Genomic DNA, 20803 nt, shown 5'->3' on the forward strand with positions numbered 1-20803 from the left:
AGAGGAGTGCAAGGAGAGCACAGGGAGACAAGACGAAATTCAGACTATGAAGCTGAGAAGATACAATTTAATGTCATGCAGCAGTGAAGCAGTGAAAAGAGGTGAGCAGAGAAGAAGAAGTCCCAGAGGAGCCTGAGCTTTTAGCAGCATAACTAAAGGATGCTTCAGGGTCACCTGATCCAACCCTGATGATAAGCTCTGTCAAAGGAAAGTTTGAATCTTAAAAAAAGTTTCTGTGTCCTGAATCCAACGATTTCCTTTTCTAAGACAAAAACAAGCCAGAGAATTAACACATTTTGATTCAAGCCATCTTGAAAATGTGCAGCAGAGACATAAAGTTCCTGCTTAATATTAACAGAAGGAGGCCGTGTGGAGAACAAAGACACTGCACATTTGTAGCAGGAAAAAAACAGTTTCTTTAAAGTGATAATAGAAAAATTAATGAAATGGACTTCTTCCTGATATTCAACAACTGATTAATGTAATCACCATTCAGCAGGTAATTACACACAACATGTGAAAGAGCAGTTAATGAAATACAGACACATTTCATTAAGTCTGAAATCAGAGAAACTCTGAAAACCAGGAAGAACTTTGCTGTTGTTGTTGTCTCATTAAGACAAAGTGTTGATACACCAGTACAAATCCCTGAGCGATGCACTTGGTTTTTGGCTGTTCCAGCAGTCTTATGGTATTTATTTATTTATTGCTTTCCTGCAGCTCGTCCTTACAGGAAACCAAGCTGCACATTGGACCCACGGGGAAGCTGTTGGTCAGGACTGAATATGAGCGGAGACACGTACAGAGAGATGCTGTGTGAGAGGAACTGCAGGCATCATGTCCTCAGGTGGGAAACAGTTATGTCCCCAGCTTCAGACTTACAGACAAGAATGACTATGAATCAATCTGCAGCTTAATATGTTAACATTAAAATATCAGACATATTGGCATGCAGAGCATTTTAGGATTTTTCAGCTCATTGTTTTGGATTTATAAATAAATAAATTTCTTGCAGATACAGCAAAACAAAAAACGGAGCAGACAGAGACAAAGACACACATCAGGAGAACATGAACATCAGGAACACAAGAAAAAGGCAAGTGCATCAAACAAATGACCAAAACAAATAAAAATACTTGAGGAGAGCAAATCCAGTATTTGTGTGCTGCAGTTTTTGGTTGTAAAAGCTGAAGTAAATGTTGATTTTGTACCGTCAGATATGCAAATAAGGAAACGGTCAGAAAAATATTTCCCATGTGAAAGTATGCAGAGCTTTTAAAAAGTACTATATTTAAAAACTGCTAAATACATGCACTTGGCCGTGCGGGCAGAGGAAGAGGAGGTGGTAGTGCGAGTGTTTGTGAGTCTTTTTGTGCACATCCCTGTCAGAGGCAGGATGTGATGGGTCCTTTATAGTGAGGAAACGTGAGGCGACTGAGTCCTGCAGGGAGGCCGGAGAGCAGCCGACGATCGCCTGAGCCGTGCCGATGACCTGCTGCCTCCTCCTCTCTGCTTCAGTGCAGCTCCTGCACCAAACCGTGATACGATGTGTCAGCACGCTCTCTGTGGAGGAGCGGTAAAAGGTCACCTGCAGCTTTTGACCCAGGTTATTCTCCCAGGAAGTGAAGCTGCTACTACGCCTGCTTGGTGACCACTGAGGTGTTTGCAGTCCAGGATTGGTCACGAGAGGTGAAAGTGCTCAGGAGTCTGCAGGCTGGGACCCTCTGCACACGGTCACTGTTGATGTAGAGGGGGGCAGGTCTGTGCTGATCCTCCTGAGGTCAGTCTCAGGTTGATTACTGAACTATAAGCTGACTATTTCAGGATCTCATCTCATGAATCAAATGCAGTGTAACACACACACACACTGGCCAAGTGAACTGACCACCCATCAGGTTGCAGCTGTAATGTATGTGACAGGACGTGGATTATGACATCAGCACTGAGTTGGCTCTTAATCACCCTGGGACTAAAAGAGGAACTATGAGGAGACCGCCCTTCAGAGCATGGGAAAAAGTCCCAGTGCTGCTGCTGGACTTCACTGAAAAGCCCCCAACTTTTGCTTTTTTTAGATGACACGGGGGATTTTGGTGCTTCTGAATGTGCAGGTGGTTACTTCCTCCCTTTCTCTCTGAGTCACACACAACCACCCGTGCACAATCTCTCCCACTCACCCACTCTTATCCTATCATTCCACTATAAAGCTGTGGTAAATGTCCCACGGCCACACTACTGGTGACAGATGGTAAAGGCGGGATGAAAACTCCCCAAATAAATATGTAATCCCTCCCTCACATGGGCCGCAGCACAACACGCAGATTATTCCATCAGATACACTAGAGCAGCTCTGCAGAGCAGCAGGCCGTGGGGAGAGCCCTCTTTGTGCACGCATATAAAATGATTGGAACGCAGCATCTGTGTGTGTGTGTTTTAATAGCAGCGCACGCCGTTAAAGAGGCGATGAACGGCAAATGAAGTCGCATGCGCCACTTCAGACTTGAATGAAATGTATTCACATATGAGTACTTACTTATAACGCCACCATCAGTGGAATAAAGTGCTCCCATCTCGCCATTCGCACAGCAATAACATTAAAGATGTATTCATTTCAGTTATTTACAGTAGATTTAGAGACGTCCTTTTGGCACCGAAAGCAAGAAAGCACCTGAATTTTCCCACGTGAATTACAAGCGGGATACAATTACGTTTATAGTCACATGGCTTGTAACTATTGTCCAGGCACAAAATATGAGTCGTCTCCATAAATACAGGAACATTGCCTGCTTTTACACACACCAGCAGATGCGTTTTAATGGCATCGTTCTGTGATATGGGAACAAACAGTCCACTGTGCGTGTTCAGCAACTCCACAGAGTTTATAAAAGGGGAAGCTGAGTAAAAGCCACAAATATGTTACAATTATTATATGAATATATGAGGTTTGAAGCGTGTTTATCAATAAACATGGTTTATGTCTAACATTTTGGAAAAAGTTGCTTTCAAGCACCTTCACGCCTTTTTAGACCCACGTCTGTGAGGTTTTCCAGTCTGGTTTTAAATCTCGTCACTGTGCTGAGACGGCACTTTTAAGAGTTTCTAATGATCTTCTTTAACCGTCGACTCAGGTTGTTCGGTTGTTTTAGTCCTTTTAGATTTGACTGCAGCCTTTGACACAGTTGATCATAAAATACTTTTATTGAGACTTGAACACATTGTTGGTCTTAAAGGCTCAGTTTTATCATGATTTAAATCATATTTATCAGAGAGGTCTTTCTCTGTAGCTAATGAGAAATACTCTTCCTGTTGTGGTGTTCCACAGGGGGCTGTTTTGGGTCCAACTCTGTTCTCCTTAAACATGCTGCCTTTGGGATCTATTTTCAGGGAATACAACATCCCCTTTCATTGTTATGCTGATGACATCCAAATTTACTTCCCCTTGAAACTGGATCTCCCTGTCTCACTGCAGCCTCTGTTTGACTGTCTACACGATGTTAAAGGCTGTTAACACTGAATATTCTCACCATAACAAAGTTATTATTTTTGGAAGTCATGCCCCTAACTTTGAATAAGTTATTACCTCCCTGTGTGCTTTTGTGTGCTATAGAAATAAATTTGATATTGACTGATAAATGGTTATTTTTCTAAATGCAGGTAGTAAGCTGAAGTTTAAACACCTACGAATAAAAAAAGACCCAACAGAAAGCACACAAATGTAGTTTTCACATTTTTTATGTGTAAAAAGAAGAAATCAAATTGTCCTGGGCATTTTTCCTTTTCCAAAGATTTCTAGAGCGCGTTACCAGAACAGCCGTTCATCACAAGCTGAACTTTGTCATCATGTTATCTGGATGAAGTTTTAATGGTACAGACTAATCACATTTATGCTAACAGGACTTTGATGCTAAGTTAAAGTGCACTAAGTCGTATCAACGGCTTCTCAGAAAAACGACGAGGTCGTTTCAGTTAAACATGTCGTGATCCGGCACCAGATCCTTTTCTCATGCAGTGAACAAATACCTCAAGGTAATTGTATCTTAATTGCATACACACTATAAAAAGTGGCTGCAAACATTGAGTCAGATGTTATTTTTACGGAATTGCACTCATTTTTCTTATTACAGTGATCAGACTGTAGATGCATATTGGTGTTTCCCTGCATGCTACAATGTGTGAAATGAATTTTAAATGAGATGTTGTTCGCCCGTTTTAATTTGAAAATAATCACCTTCCTGTCACAATGTTCTCACTGCTAGCATGCAAGAAAAAGCAAAGCATCACTTCACATGCTGATTGACTTGGCATTTTGCTGGCATTTACTTCCACATTTATGACTTCCATCCCAACTTCTTCTTCTTCTTCTTTTAAATTGTGCAATCAAAACTATTTGTGTAGCTGATATGCTTCTTTTTGATCCATGGCCATGGAGGAAAGTAATTTGGAATTGGCTTGGTGGTCTCGGAGAGGAGTGTTGGCCTAATGTGGCTCCACACTGCAGAGCCTCATCACAGAATTAATTTGTGTTCTGTTTCAATGACAATATTTGATCCAACACACCATTATCAGTGATGCATGAGAATGCACAATTATCCTAAAATGTTATTTTTATTGCAAAAACCACTTAATTATATTGTAGGATAAAGCCCCTGCAATAATAGAGTCTTTATTTAAAATTTACTTTTGTTTCCATCTGATTCTTGTTTGTTTCATTAAAAGCTTAATCCTTCCTTTTTCATTTTTTTCTTGGTCATGCTCACAGCTGTCGATCATGTTGTACCAAAGCTGCAGCCATGTGTCAAGAGCCAAAACATGCAGTTCCTCTAATGGCCTCTTGGGGCTGGCTTCACACCTAAGGCCCCATAGATTCCCATGTTAACTGATACAAGGATGATCATACTGCTAAGGGTAAAGTATAAAAGAGAGATTTTTGTGAGAGTTTGTTTGAAAGGATTAACAGACTTTGGATTGTGAAGTGTGAACTTGGCATTCGGTGAGCTGAGTAAGGAGTTTAACGTGGAAGTGTCGGCGAACAGTCTGGTAGTAATATGCTACGTGGTGGAGAGAGATGTTGATGAGGATGGATGCAAAAACACAGATCTGATTGAGGAAGAGGGGGAAGGAAATGAAAGGCAGCAGATGGTGAAAGGAGGTCTTAGGCCTGGTGAGAGGAGGAGGACAGAGGCTCACATGGAAGGATCAGAGAGCAAGACTGTGAGGGTGAGGTAACGAGGTCTACGATGAATTCCCTTCACGTGGTGGTGATATTTGAGAGTGATGGTGGAATAAAGAAAACGACCCACAACACAAGCATGCTAGTGTGTTAATGGATGGAAACCTGCTGATTGGGTGTAACACAGATACCCAGGTGGAAAAGGCAGGAAATATTACAAGTGTGTAAAAAGACAAAATCTGAAGAGCTGTGAAAGCTAGAGTACAGAGACCCAGTGGCAGTAAAGGGGTGATTACAGGAGTGCCCGTTAGCATTAGCATGATGGAGCTGGTTGAAAACCAGAGGCTGTGAAAACTGGCAAGGGTGCAAAAGGAATAACAAAAAGGCCCAAGAAAGAAATATACAGAAACAGTGCTGAGGGAGAAAACTCCAAAATAACCTTTTTGAGAGATTTAAAAGGTTCATTGTGACGAAATCTGTTCACCACAAAGGTGCTTTAGTTGCAGGGCATTTGTGCACACTGCTAGCTCGTGAAAGGCAAGAGAATATGAACAAGATGTGCTGGATGACACGAACACAAACCCAAATCCTGTAACTCTGGAGGTCAGCACAATGTTGGCTGCCAGGATTCAGTGCAGCAAGGCTGTGCTGAGGTTGTCTGGATGGCTGGACAGGAGAAAGGGGTGTGGGGAAGGACAAACAACTGCAACTGCAAGTGCCATGAAAGCTGCTTTAAGCTGCTGAAAGAGAAAAGAAGGATAGTGACCTTCATAGCAGGAGACATGAATGCTAATTTCAAGTCCAAGACGGAAAGCATACAAATCCATGACTTCTACCTACCTGACCCTTCTTAGCAGACGGGTGAGGTGAGGGGAATTCAAAGAAGGTGTTAATTGTATTAACAATATTGTTAATCCTACACTGGAACACAACACACTTGATTGTCATTGGTCGGTACTTCAAGTGGTTCATTTACAGTCAAAAGGAGAGATCGGACCTAATATGTGTGCAGGAGTCACGGCTAACACCCTGTTTAAATTTAATCATGAGTGGGTATGTGGCAATGAGACGGGACAGGGAAGGTGGGGTGGGAGGTGGTTGTGGAAAAGCTGGCTATCATAAACTGCTATGATACATGCAAATCAATAAACTGGTGGAACTAGAAGCAGAAATGTAGAAAGCTGTGTTTTCTGCGGGGACACGATGCACATGAGACCTTATGGGGAAGTGACGAAGCCAACTATGTTAGCCAGGCAGTGGAAGAACCGCTGGACTGGAGTCAGATGGTTTTTATAATTGATGCCAGGAGCACAAAGATAAACATCAATACCATTAAAGAAGCTGCACTGGATCTATTTCACCACATGGACCACTATAGGGACACTTTGACGTGACCAGTGTCCTGTATGTTACAGGACTGACTGGGGAAAATCACAGTGTGATTTATTTCACTCAATGACATTGAATGAGGGACTAAAAAGTAAACATTTACTTGTAGTAAAAAGGACAGATGTAACGTAGGGGTGCTGCTAGGAAAGCACTAGTTTAAACAGTTTATACTCTATTATGGGGACACATCTGATTGGCTATTGTAATGTGTCGTGAAAGAGAGTCAGTGCAGTAAGTGTTGGTTTCATGGAGGAGCTACAACAAAGCAAGAAGAAAGGTGGCACATGAAAGTTAGTGCTGGAAGACACAAGTCTTAATAAAGCACTCATGTGTGGGAGAAAATTATTATTTAGGCTTCTGAGAACGGATTCGTTTGAAATGCAGTAGTAACAGGAGGAGGACAAGGCCTAAAATTAGCAGTGCTGTGCATGAGCTGTAGCAGCTCCCTGCTAATTCACTTTGCTAACCCTCTTGGATCACTTTGGTTTGCAGTGTTGGCCCATTTTAGAGCGCTCTGAGCTGCAGACTGTCAAAGTCTGTGCTATCCAAATCTGTTGCTTTAGTAGACAGGTGTCTGTGTGATGCACACATTCAGTTTATGAATGCTAACCAACCTGATGGATTACAGAAACCATAATCAAAGTCATGGTGGTTCTGTCCATCTTTTATACACAGTCTCTGGGCTGTTAGTGCTGAAGATGCTAATCAAAGATCTACTTTGGTTTGTTACATCGCTCACTCTCTCTGCTTCTTTTCTTACACTGATGGAAAATCGTGATTATCTTTAACAACAGCATTCCACATCTAAGTCTAAGAAATACATTTGGCTACCCAGCTAGTGCTGACTATTATTATAGTAAACATCGTCGCAGTGACTTCTTGGTTTGGTTTTTGTCAGAACTCTGCTGAAGGTGCCGCTCTCCTCCTGATCAGGCCACAATATGAAATGAAATCCGTTTATATTTCCCTCTAATCAGAACTGCATGTATAAGAATTAATAGCTCCTCAGACATAACTGGGTAGCTCGGCGTTTATTTATGCTGTTCTGAAAGCTTTCGACTGCATCTCTGATGCATCAGAATTAAATCTCAGCAGCTCTGCATCAGTTTTAAACAAAACAGACGAGCTCTTCACTGAGTGAGCTGCGCTCGCCCACAGTCTGGTCCGGCTGCAGGATCTTTTGTGCTTGGAAAGGGTTAACTAACACTAAAGTATGAATCACTGACCTAAATTTAACATACTGTTTCCTGCATCAGAAAAACACACTATTCTGAACGCTACATGATTTAACAGGCTCTCAGAGAACACACTGTACATGTACACGAGCACAGATGAAGCAGGCTTAATTATTCCATTTGGAGTCTGCGGAGCTCGGCGAGCTGCTCTTCTCCACCGTGAAGATCCATTAAAACATAAATCTGTTACTGTGCTCACAAGCAGGAAGTATTCCCATCATAACAGGGGACAAAATGATGCATTTGCACGCTTTCGACACATTTCCGGTATCTGTGATTAACAGAGAACTCTGATATTCGGTCCTGTTTGCAAAATAAAGTAACCACAAAGCCATTAGACGAATACATTCATCACAGATTCACTGTGCTAGAAATAAAAAATTGAGCATTTTATCAATTTCACCTCATATTTGTGACACGGGCGCATTTAACATAACAGATTGTTGCATTTTTCAAGAGTAAACCGATGCATCACCATTACCAAATGCATTAATAACTATCTTGAAATAGCTCCTTGTCTTATATAAGTATGACACATGGTCTAACCTGATGAGCTCATCCAGCACAGCAACTGTCTGGGTTGGCTGTCGGTTTTTGTTGTTGTTTTATTTACTAAGTGTGAAAGCTGCATTACAGTGCCCGAGGAGCTCCAGTCCTCCCAGGAGTCAAGCGCCTGTATCACCTCTCCGTAGCGGCGCTTCTTATTTAGGCAGGTGTTAAGGATGTTCAGAAACACTCCAGGCGAGACGCCACGTTGCATAAGAAAGGTCAAACATCACCAAAAAGGCAGCAGAGAGGTCACGGCTGCAAAAAGAAACAGAGAAAACTGTTTCCTGAATATTTCCTTGGCTATATTATTAGTGTCTTCTGACTCCACTCAACTGTGCCCCGTGTGAAATATGGTTCACTAATTTCAAAACTCACACAGGATCATTTCATTTAATGACCACTCCCCAGAGACCAAGTGCACTTAATTCTGATTAGGCTTTGTCCTAAGTTCAGATGACTAACAGTTTCCTATTACACACGAACTCTGGAGCTCATTAATTTCCAATATGTCAAAAAAAATACCACCAAACTAGGAGTTACAACATGTTCTACTTCTGTAGCACCTGTAGCACATATCAGCAAACAGAGGGTATTTAGCACAAAGCTAATTATACATTTTATTTAATCAGGCACTTTCATTTAGACAGTAAAAGGGTTTCTTTTCCCCGGAGAGCCTTCAGACCACAAAGCATTCCTTTTCAGAAAATCAAGCCCACAATCAGGCACAAAACAACTAAAGCCAGAGAATAGCAAGAGAAAAACCCAGAGCAGTTATAAAAGCCATAAAAACATCACATGATGATGCTTTATGGTCTCCAGTGGGTATGAAAGATTCCAGCTGGAGGGCAGTTTGCTGCTCGTTCTATTTCAAAACAGGCCTGCCAACATTATGGAGGATAACTGTTAACAAGTTAGTGGATCATCTGCTTTGGTTACTCGGTTATTGATCTTGTGCTGCAAAAAAAACAGAATTTGACCTTCAGGTGCAAAAGTAGTATCTTAGTTAAATTTCTGTGTAGTTTTTGCTGTTTTACTATGTTAACACTAATGTATGACTCAAGTAGCTCAATTCTTGATTCTTGACACACATGTTGTTGCTAAAATAAATATTGCTCAAAAGACTTCAAGTAAAACAGTCTTCCTGGTCTGGTAACCATCATGGAGTTCCACAGAAACACTCTAACTGAACTGATGCTGATCAGGCATAACATTAAAACCACCTGACCCCTTTCATGGCCCAAACAGCCCTAACCCATCGAGCCACGGGCTCCACTAGATCCCTGAATAAGTTTCCACTCCTGACCAGGCAGAGATGCTGAGGATGCAATGTGTCGCATGCTGCACAGATAAAAATTATACAACAGCCCAGACTTCAGTTTAGGTTTGAGATAAACACAACGTCCGCTATCAGCAGTACACGCTATAAAAACAGAAAAGTACTATGTGAACCAGTCATCTGTGTGTTTGTGTTGGTCAGTGTGTGTGTGAGGTAACAACATGCCCTTGTGGTGCCCTCGCAGTAATATCATGTGGTGGAAACTAAATCAGCCTGTGCTAATGAAAAAGTGATGATGTACAGCTCAGACTGTTTAGCTCCTCCCTCCTGTCTCTACATGGGCCGTGTCACAACCCAGTAAACACGACAGCCAATAAAACTCTGTCTGCAAACGCATTTTGTGTCCCGTTATTGTTGCCCCAAAGTTCTAAGTGAAAAGCACCTGCAGCACTCTGAACTTTCTGCAGAAGCCAAAGAAGAAAAATCTATAAAGAGGACACATTTCATCACACTGAGCTTACAAACTGCTCATCTGTGTGCACAAGAGAAGGATACATTTTTGTGACTTTGTGCATAAAAATGTGAAACCTAAAGTTTAGCACCTCTGGCCTGCTCCCAGTCCTTCAAAGTGTCGTTGTGACTACTTGTTTCTGTAGTTCTGTGATTTCGCCTTGGACCTCCAACTTCCTGAGGGTGTAAACATCAACTTCTTTGTCAAACTCTGATGTAGAGGATCATCACTGATATGAGAGACTGGTTTTTATAAAGCGTTTCTACTCTACTCGAGCACTTATAGTGGTTTATACAGGCCTCATTCATTTTTTTCTGTGCTTATGGGCTTTCTATCTAATATTCACGCTCTATTGATGCACGGGAGAGCAAGTTGGGGTTAGGCTGTTGCCCAATGCTAGGGCAACCTGCCTTACCTCTTCAGCTACAGCCACCCAAAAGCATACGAAGCCCTACGATGAGGAATCATCATTTTGGTGTTTTGAAACTGGATGTGAGAGGTGGGGGGAGATGTGACTGTGAAGCTGCACGCTCATTTGTCAGTTTGCATACCTTAGAGTTATCAAAGTCAACATTATGTCTTATTTAATATTAGCAAATGCTGCAGTATCTTGTTTGCACACGCAGTGCAAAGTATAACTTTGTCACATATATCTTAGCTGTGTTTGGTCTCTGGGCTCTGTACATCTTACTGTGTAGCTGCCATTTAATAACACTGAAAGTGGATGATTTGCTCTGCTGCCTTCTTTCACTGATAACGAGTCCTTACGGAGTAAAAAGGACACAAAATAATTTACTCTTGTGAAAGCAAATTCAGTTAGTTGCACTGGTTGTCACCCCAACCAGTCATCCCGCCCCTCCCTGAGCCTGGTTCTGCTGGAGCTTTCTTCCTGTTAAAAGGGAGTTTTTCCTTCTCACTGTCACCAAAGTGCTGCTCATAGGGGGTCATTTGGGTTTTTCTCTGTATGTATAATTGTAGGGTCTACCTTACAATATAAAGGACCTTGAGGCGACTGTTCCTGTGGTTTGGCGCTGTGTAAATAACACTGAATTGAAAGTTTGTGTGTATTAGACACTGTTGACTTCACCGGGCATGACGTTCTGAGTGATGTGGAGTTTGGCTCTAAAAAAAGATGAGAAAGAGAGAAAGGGTTGGAACTAAACGGTTGTTTAACTACGAGAAAGAACTCTACGTCTTGTTGTGGCGCATGCGATTTCCCCACGTCTGCTTCTGTCTTTGTGTAGCAGAACTAGATTTCTAGAAAGACGCACACATTATGGCACTGCTTGTCTTCTGCAGCTACATTTGTTTGCAGATTTCTTTGCTGTTTGTGTGCTATGACTGTGAATATGCAGCCATTCCTACTTTCTAACATTATGTTTGTGTCAGGCTGTAAATAGGCCAAAAACCTGCCAAATAATTAAATTTAAACAAGTATTTTGATATGAAGTACTTCTGTAGTACTTTAATTCATTTGACAGAGAAATGGGTCACTGCTCCAAAGCTGAGTCAGCAGTTCTCTGAGAGGTCTCTCTATCAGTTAAAACCAATGATTTTACGTCTCTGCTGAAGAAGTGAGTGTGTGTTTGAGTTGTGCAGGCTGTGGGGTGGGGGTAATAGCCAACATAACAGGCTACACACCGTCTCAGCCCCACTCTGATCTGCGAATATCTCTGTTCCACATCCAACTAATCACTGCGCGCCGTCCCAGCAGCAGCCTAATAAACCGGGACGCAGAGCACAAACACATCCTTTCATCACCGAGCGGCTGCCGGTGACGTCGTCTGGTTCTTATCCCAATCAGCCATCAACTCCCGCTGATAACGCACTCTGGAATCCATCACCATGGGAACTATTGCACATGTTATGGGTGGTTGTCAAGGCAACCTGGCTGAATAATTGTCCCTGTTCTTCTCTGATGCGCCGCCTCGCCTCCCCTCGCCTGACTCACTCGTTCCTGTGATGTGAGAATAACCGCTCGGAACGCGTGCTGCGGATAGAGGGAGAACGTGGAAGGGCAAAGTGTGTACTTATGGTGATTATCCTGCAGACAGCTTCATTTTAAACCGCTCCCCCAGGCCCACCACTTCCCCCTCTGTAATCCAGATGTAGCAGCGTGGAGGTGGGCCGTTTTGTAATTTGCATGATTGGACACGTGGGACGCAGTCCAGTGGGTCCTGGAAAAAGGAGGCAGTCTGCAGGGAATATCATTTTGGTTGCACCAAACACAGCTTATTCTTTAGCTTAGCTTATAAGGTCTGTTCTTATAAATACTGTGAATAAAACATGCAAAGCAAACCAGTTACCATACAATATATACCGAAAAATACAATTTTCTCTCTTTACTCAACACAACAAAGGAAACTATAAAGATAACTTGAAAAATAATTACGCTTCTTGTCTGCATGTGACAACATTCAAGCTCCTGAGCCAAATCTGGGCCTTTTAAACGTGTAACCCAGCCCACACATCGCTTCAGCTTCTAGTAAACTTTGTTGAATCTGGTTGAAGCTGTGGTCTGCACACCAACGTGCAGCCCAAACTAAACAGACAGCCGCACCTGCAAGTTAACAAGCTAGCTAACACGGTCTGCAAGCAAAGAAGAACCGCTGACAGTTTCAGCGGAGATGGGACGCTGAGTGGAATACTTTACCAAATCTAAAGAGATGCTTCCATTTATAACTTTTGCATTCCAATAAAAACCCCAAAACTAAAGTGTATCGTCATCGCCATGTTTGAATCCAGACACCAGCAGAGACATGGAGCCACTGAGAGAGCAGAGGCTTCAGAAAATCACACGCAACCGTACGACTGCATGTTTACGTACATATTCAGCCTTCACTGCAGAAGGCTTCATACTACAGGTGAGCGTTCTCAAATCTTTAAGTGAACTTTCCTAAAAAATATTACTAACGTGCCATGCAAAAAATATTTTAATTTTAATGTAATGCTGTAAAACCAAATACATGAAACTAGAAAACAGTAGAATTAAAATGCTGCAGCTGAAACTGAATGACAGAGTATTTCATTTTTGTTACTTTAAATACTATAAAATATAATATGTATAACATTTACATAGCTAAAATGACAAGAAATGACACTAACAGAAAAAACATCCTGATGTTTGTGCGGTTTGTTTCACTTCACTACAGGATTGCACAGTAATAAAAACCCGTACAGGAGATGAAGCCTTTTGTATTTCAGCTTAAATACACTAAATGTTTGCAAACCTTTAGACTGCTGTAAATTATTCACCCTCACGATTTATGACTTCTTTGTCTGCATTTTGGTAACAGTGCTCTCACCTTTGAGAAATTTACAGCAGCCAACGTTTCAGTTCTTTATTTAGTTCCTTTTTCTGTGGTGAGAGCAGCACGAGGGCTGTTCTGTCTCAGACCAGGACACCTCTGTGTGTTTTATTTGGGGAAGTAACCTCTCGATCCATCACTGATAAATTCATCCCGACTTTACTTTTCTTTACCAGATGTTTTTATAATTTCGAGGTGACATCAGAACATGTCCCATTATGTTAAGATCAAACGCGGAACAACTCCTAATATCGGACTTTTGCACGGCTGAGATCCGAACATCCCGAGTGTTTGCTTGGCCTCGTGGTTCACATAGCTACAGCTGTCGTTACAGAAGAAGGGAAAAAGCAAGCACACTGAGGCATCCCTGGCTGGGCAATGTTACAGAAGTATTAAGAATTCCTCGAGCTTCATGTTTTTAGTGCTGACGTGTCTGCCCCCACAAATGTGCACATGCACCTCCCGGCATCAACCAGCACGACCAGACAGCAGGCCCGCCTCCTGCAGCCGGGAGCTGTTCTTCAGCACCACCACTCAGCTGATCCCGGAGCAGCAGGAGAAACTCTGCACGCGTCCCATCAGCTTTACCAACAGTTTCAGTGCAGTGACGTAAACTCGTCAACTATGAAGCGTGTTCAGGTAACTCACCTTTCTGAGAGTTCCGGAGTCTGTGGAAGCCCTGCTGTTGACCTCTGTGCAGCGTCGAGATGCCCGAAACATTATTGCCCATGACAGGAATTCACCGCGGCCGGTTGGACTGATGCTGGCAGCTTGTTGAGCACAGAAGCGATTTTTTATTGTTTAAACGACGTCCTCCGGTCATCACCGGCGACCAAAGCGGAAGAGGCGGCAGGAGCACAGGTGTGTGGAGCCGGCGGGGCAGCGGTGAGGATGATGATGATGATGGTGAGGAGGAGGAGATGATCTGAATCCTGAATGGAGCTTTTGGCTTGTCATCAGCGGCTGAATAATCCTCTTCAGCGAGCTCAAACTCCCCCCCACCCCCACCAGTGCTCAGATCATTTTATGACTTTGTTTTTAATAATAATAAAAAAAGAAAAAGCTGTCATGTAGAGCATTTAAAATGCTATACGCGCTGTGGTTCTCTGTAAAATCGGATTTGCCACGATTCTGTCAGTGTTCTTATATAAAAAGGGGAATTTTGCGCGACGACAAAAGAAAGAAAATGATAGAAAAATAATAAAAGAGCAGGTGTGTGGGCCTAGCTAGAATCTGACAGTCTCCTCTGCTGTCCGTCTAAAATATGGACTAAGTGCAAACCACATGTGCACAGCGAGCGCCTTATTACGGCGCATGGACAGTATCAAGCTGCCCTCTAGTGTAAACCAACAACAAACAGCAAAAAACAAAAGGAGCCAATGACAGCCTGGCTTTGCTTTCCAATCCTCTTCCAGATTTGATCCAAAGCCCCGACAGGAGCTCACGTGTTTTGGCCCCAATCAAACAACCGATCGGTGTCATTAATTATCATTAGAGAAGAATTCAAGGGAGTGTGAGGTCAGAGGGAGTCAGTAATTTCAGTTTGGCTCGGCTGATTAGTGGAAGAACTTCACAGTAAAAAGAAACGCGGAATGATTCATTAGACTGACACCCAGCGCCGCCCTCCGATAAATTATTTGACCTTTACCAATTTTTTGAGACGTGTCTTTTTTTAACTTTTAAAGTTAAAACTGCAAACTGCTTTTATCCACAGAGTTTTTAGTACATATTCATCTGCTTGGGGAACACGCTGCTCCTCAGGTTTTCCATTTTGTACAATATTCCTCTCTTTCAGAGTGCAATCTGACTCCACTGCAGCTTTTTAAAATCAGAATTGAATAACTGTGTAAACCCCTGCGCATTAAAAAAGCCAGTGCAGTTGTCAGTTGCTTGTTAGAGTTTACTGAGTCGTTAGCGGGTCCAGCAAAGAGAAGTTTCTCCTGTAAATGTCTCACATGCTTTAGTTTTAATGACTGCTTCCTTTCCCCAAAAGCAAACATTTCACATTTTTTCACTTTCATGAACCCCCGAAGATTAAATTGCCTGCAGTTCAGCATCCCGGTTAGCCACAGCAGCATTGCTTTAACATTAATGTATCATATTGTATCAGGGGGGGCATTTTATTTGTAATAAGATAACTCTCTGTTGTCATTGCACAGTCATATCTAGTACAATAGTACATTGAAACTGCCATGTCGGCACCAAGCACAACACAACTTTAAAGTGGCTTTTTTTTTAAAGTGCAAGAAAGGTATTAGCAAAAGAAGGAATGACTTAATAGATAAATAAATAAAATAATAATTGTCCAGGGAGGTCGCCAGGTCAGGTCAGCTGTTAGCACTGATATGCTTAAAGTACATTTTGCAGCTCTGTACCTTCACATCACATCCGTTTCATTTATAAAGAGCCAAATCCCCAAAAACATTTGGCTCGAGGCGCCTCATACTGTAAGGTAAAGACCCTCCGATATAAAGATCTTCACTGAAATCTAAACAGGAGTTTGTAGTATTTTTACATGACTGCATTTCTGTTTTTGCTGAAGTCAACGGTGCACTTTTGGACCTCTGTTGATGAGGCTCCATCGTGTCTGATGGCTCTCAGACTGTCGGTGTGAGGGCTGTGTGCATGCAGGAGTGGTAGTAGGAGGACCCAAAGTGCAGACAGTCTTAGACAAAAGGTGAACTTAAACTCAGATTTATTGCTAGATGGCAAACAGAGAACTAGCAAAACTAGGATAAACTGAAGACAACAAATAACCTGAACTGGCAACCGTACAGCCCACACAGCAAGATGAGAGTAGATCACAACACGGACACAGAGAAACACAGGGCTTAAATACACAGAGTGAGCAATCAGGGAATGGGTAACAGGAGGGAAACACAGCTGGGGCAAATCAGGCCTAACGAGACAAAGGAAGCAAAACCAGACGCATTTACATGAGACAGACTTTCAAAGTAAAACAGGAAACATAACACAGAGACGCGAACTTGACAAGGGGCTACAGCTGACAGGGGAAACAGAGCAACTAGAGAACACAGAGACATAAACCATAAGACAGAACTCTAAGAAACCAAAGATTAGAAATGATAAATAATATAATAAACTCAAAAACCCTGGGTCAACGACCCAGGCATCCTAACACAGACTGCAGGCGTGTGGTTCATGAACTTTCTAAAAGTAGAAAAGGAAACTTTCCTTCTTTACCAAAGTTTACAGTTAGGCCTGACTGCTGCATGATGTTAACGTCTCTTCTGTAGTTTGTTCTGTTTAATATTCACAGTCTTTCTGTTTTCTCTTCTCTTTCCCCTCAACCTCAGCAAATCATATTAGACGTCTCCCCTTCATGAACCCGGTTCTGCCAGAGACTTCTTCCTGTTGAAAAGGCAGCTCTTCCTCCCCACAGTTGCTAAGTGTTTGCCCATCGTGCTTCTCTCACGATGAGACACGTTTTTAACACACATTGATGTAAACATTTTGGTTTTAACAGCCTTAGTTGTTGATTTGTTTTTTTTATTGACTTATTTGTTTTTCTATATTTTACTGCGTCATTGTTGTGCATTACATTTATTTTAGTTGCATTTTACATTGTTAAGCACTTTGTGCAGCATGGACTGTTTGGAAATGTGCTCTATAAATAAATAAACTTGACTTCTCTTTAATATCTTGAGGTTTTTACTCTATAGAGCCTGGAGGTGACAGTTGCTGCAGGCCTAATTGGCGAACGCCTCTGAAGGTGTTTTTACTGGCGGAGCCTGAAACTTGCTAAATAGTTGTCCTTTAAGGGTTTTGTTTGAGAGGAGAGGAAAAGTGCTGTACTTGACCGTACAAGGATGGAGCAGCCACTTGCCTGTACATCGTAATTTCAGTTGTGCGAGGTTTCACTTTCAGGAAGCCTGAGATTTGTGTCTGTGACAGTTTGTGATTCTATGCAGATCCAGTGCCAGTGAATCATTCTCCCTGCATAAGGATAAGACAGCCACAGACGTCCATTCTGTGTGGCCTGAGATGACCTGCGTAAGTGCTTATTGCTCCCTTACTGTTATAACACAGTTTACACAAAGTATTCGTTACTACAGGTGCTTTTGTTGGTCCTGTTGATTACAGGCAAAGAAGAAGAACCACCTGCTGGCGCAACTACCTCGCCCTGAAGCTGAGGAGGAAGTGCAATGCCACCAGCTGCTGCCTCCAAAAAGACCCTGGCACAAGTACAAAAAGTAGCAGCTCATTCTAAATCATGATGGTTGTAATCACTCAGTCATTGTGACACTCCAATACATCTGCTTTTGCAATTACTGGGTTGTAAAAACAGTCTGAATCTTACAGAACTGGACTGCACCACTCAGCTGAGGAAGACGATGATCATGGCGAGCAACATCAAAGCACCAGCTGACCGTCCTGTCGCGCGTTAACGCTACCGTCCACACTGTGTGTGGCTGTGGATCAGCTGTTTATCTACTAACTGGAAGGACAATGTTGTGGATGAATGTAAAAAGAACCACGTTCAGCTCAACAAGAATCAATCAAACAAGACTTTTTGGTGACCTTCAGAAGATTCACATCCCGAATATTTCTCTTTCCACCAGAGTGAAAACCAAACAGGGATTTAAACACCGGGCAGTAAAACTGCTACAGGACGAAAAACTCTGCTTGAAGATCCACGGTCAGCTCAGCCGAAGCTCTGGGTCTGTATGAGTGTGACACCATGCTGTGGATATTTTATGAGCCTGTGCCATTTTCTGTGCTGTGGTCTGATAGGGCAGCTCATTCAGCAGCAGTGAGGAATCACAGACGTCAGACTCCAGCAGCCCTACGTCCTTGAGTTGGATAAGCAGTTAGGAAAATGGATGAATCGCTTAATTTTTAAGTTGACTAAATACTAAAAAACAGCTTCTGATTTCAGTTTAAATATTGCGTTAAGCTCGATGTTGTTCCTGTTAAACAGTTCTACCATTTCCTGTAAAGAGGAAAGCTTGGCGGAAGAAAGATGGTGTGGACGAAAGACTGGATGGTTTCATGATGGTTCGACTTTCACACAGGAATTTGTCCACTGGTGGTTTCAGACTTAATTTTGGCCTAATTTTGCTTTGGGAATGAAACTTGAAGCGAGGATCAGGGGTTGGATTTCAGAAGGAAAAGTTTGATTTCTGACTGGATGAGAGAACAGAGAACACGCTGATGTGTTTCTGATGGTCTGTTTGAAGTTCGTCTAATCACCCACTGGACTAACAAATATGCTAAAAGGTCTCCCAGCAGGTTCAAATGTGGCGCTAACAGATGCTGACCGAGCACGTTGGCACTGAGACCACCCTGTTAGCACTGACTCTAGCTAAGGTTAGCGTCACACTTGAGAACCTTTACAAAAAGGCAATAAAGTGGCACCAGACGACAAAAGAGATGTTTGCACGTCTAGTTCTTACTTCTAAGATTTTTTAAATAAAGTCTGTGTTTAACAAAAGCTTTTGATCATCTGTAATAGTAGATGAAAATTTGACATGGAAATCACATATTGAGTATATTAGAAAGAAGATGGTTAAAAACATTTATATTTTGGGAAATGTAAGAGATTTATTAGACTATAAAACAATGCACATTTTATATTTTTCATTGTTTTTCTCATATTTTAGTTACTGTGTTGAAGTCTGGGGGAATACATATGAGAATACTATAAAACCTCTAAACTTATTACAGAAGAAAGTGATACCAATGATTCATAATGTTAAATATAGAGAACATACAAATAAATTATTTATAAAATCAAAATTATTAAAATTAGGAGATTTAGTGAAATTACGGACACTATTAATTATGTTTAAGGCTAAAAATAATATTTTGCCCTTTAAGTTACAAAGAGTATTTTATTGTGTTCAGGGGGAGAAGATAGCAGAAGGAAATTTTATTTTAAGCATCAGTTAGCTAGAACTACACAGAGATTAATGAGTCCAACGGTTAGGAGTATACGACTGTGGAAGTCTCTTCATTATAATTTAAAGAATTGTATAAATTTACATTGTTTTAAAAAGTGTTACATGCTTAAAACGATAACTGAATATGAAGAATGTGAATGAAATTGGAGTTCATTGAAAATGGATCCATTATAATTTTTTGTTTTATTTGTTTTTTAATTGTATTTTCTCCTTGTTACTATGTGGAGTGGTATATTCTGATTGTAAATTTGTTGTTTGGTTTGGGTTAGGACCGGAGAGAAATGTTAATGTTAGTTTGTTCCCTGATTTTTGGTGCCCACTTGTAATATAAGTTGGATTGTAGATAGGGGGCGGGGTTTAATGAGAACATTTTCTTCTTCCTGCTCCTTTTCACACATGGTTGTAGTGCTTTTTGATAGAAAGTGTGGTTGGTTTGTTTGAACTGTTGTACCAAGTGTGAAATAAATAAATAAATAAATGAAATGATGTTTCCATAATCCACGATGTTAGTGCTCTACTTCAGCTGCAGTTTCACGTTATTGAGGCTGAGATTGAATGAATTTGCACTGCTGCATGTTTGGACTCGTGACGCAACAGAGCCAGACGTCACACCTGGTTTAGTCACCGTCCCCTCACCTTTATCAAGCGTTGCCTATGCTTCACATCCAGGATGGCTCTGTGTGTTCTTAAATGCCGCTAATGTTGCTTAGTCGCTCATTTTTGATACCCAGAACCAGCTGACATCAACTTGAGTCGCATCCCTTGAGGCAAGAGTTCCCCTTTATTCAAAAGTCAGAAAACCTAAAGAGCGAGGTGAGAATAAGAGTGACGCTGTGCATTTTCACAGACTCTGCAAGTTTGTGGAGGAAAAAGCTTCAAAGCTTTCATCTCTGGGCCTTTTATGATCACTGCGCACTGGCAGAAGCCTGACTTCACAACTACATGTTAGATACAGTGAATCAGACACGCAGTCACATTTTCTGCTCATATTTTCACCTCTAGCTACAAAACCCTTTTACCTGACTTTCATTGTGTTTTTCGAGGAAGGAGATAAAAGAAAGGGGCCACGGGGCTTTCTGCAAAACAAAAGCCGAAAATCAATACGGGAAATGTTGCTTTGGACATGACTAACTTCTGAACGCCGGCACAAATAAACCGAACTTTGCTTTAGAGAAACTGCCGTCAGGTAAAGAGTCCCAGCAGGATGGTGCTGTACCGGCCATCACAGCATACATAACAGACAGCTGACGTGAAGCACGCTGGCTTTTCATCTTTTCCCGTTCTAGTGTTTCCAAATTCAGCTTTTGCTGGACCTCCATGTCTGTTCAATCTCCAGACACACCGAGTTAAAGGAGCAGCCGGAGAAGGAGGTGAGGCAGCCGCAAAGTTGGCGTGGAGGCCCTGCTGGCAGTCGTTGTAAGCACGAGAGGGCCTGGGAGGACTA

At 42.0% G+C, this 20803-nt stretch overlaps 1 long non-coding RNA gene across 2 annotated transcripts; it reads left to right on the forward strand.

The window, feature by feature from the left end:
- Positions 1–12701: 12701 nt before the first annotated feature.
- Positions 12702–19536, forward strand: LOC308394896. Of its 2 annotated transcripts, XR_013971302.1 has the most exons (4): positions 12702–12991; positions 17368–17449; positions 17540–17640; positions 17759–19536. It is a non-coding gene; the product is annotated as an uncharacterized lncRNA (long non-coding RNA). The 2 variants fall into 2 exon arrangements; XR_013971303.1 differs by lacking the exon at positions 12702–12991 and having other exon boundaries at positions 17207–17449.
- Positions 19537–20803: the final 1267 nt, after the last annotated feature.

This window comes from Rhamphochromis sp. 'chilingali', assembly GCF_963969265.1.
Source record: "Rhamphochromis sp. 'chilingali' genome assembly, chromosome: 4".
Classification (NCBI taxonomy): Eukaryota; Metazoa; Chordata; class Actinopteri; order Cichliformes; family Cichlidae; genus Rhamphochromis; species Rhamphochromis sp. 'chilingali'.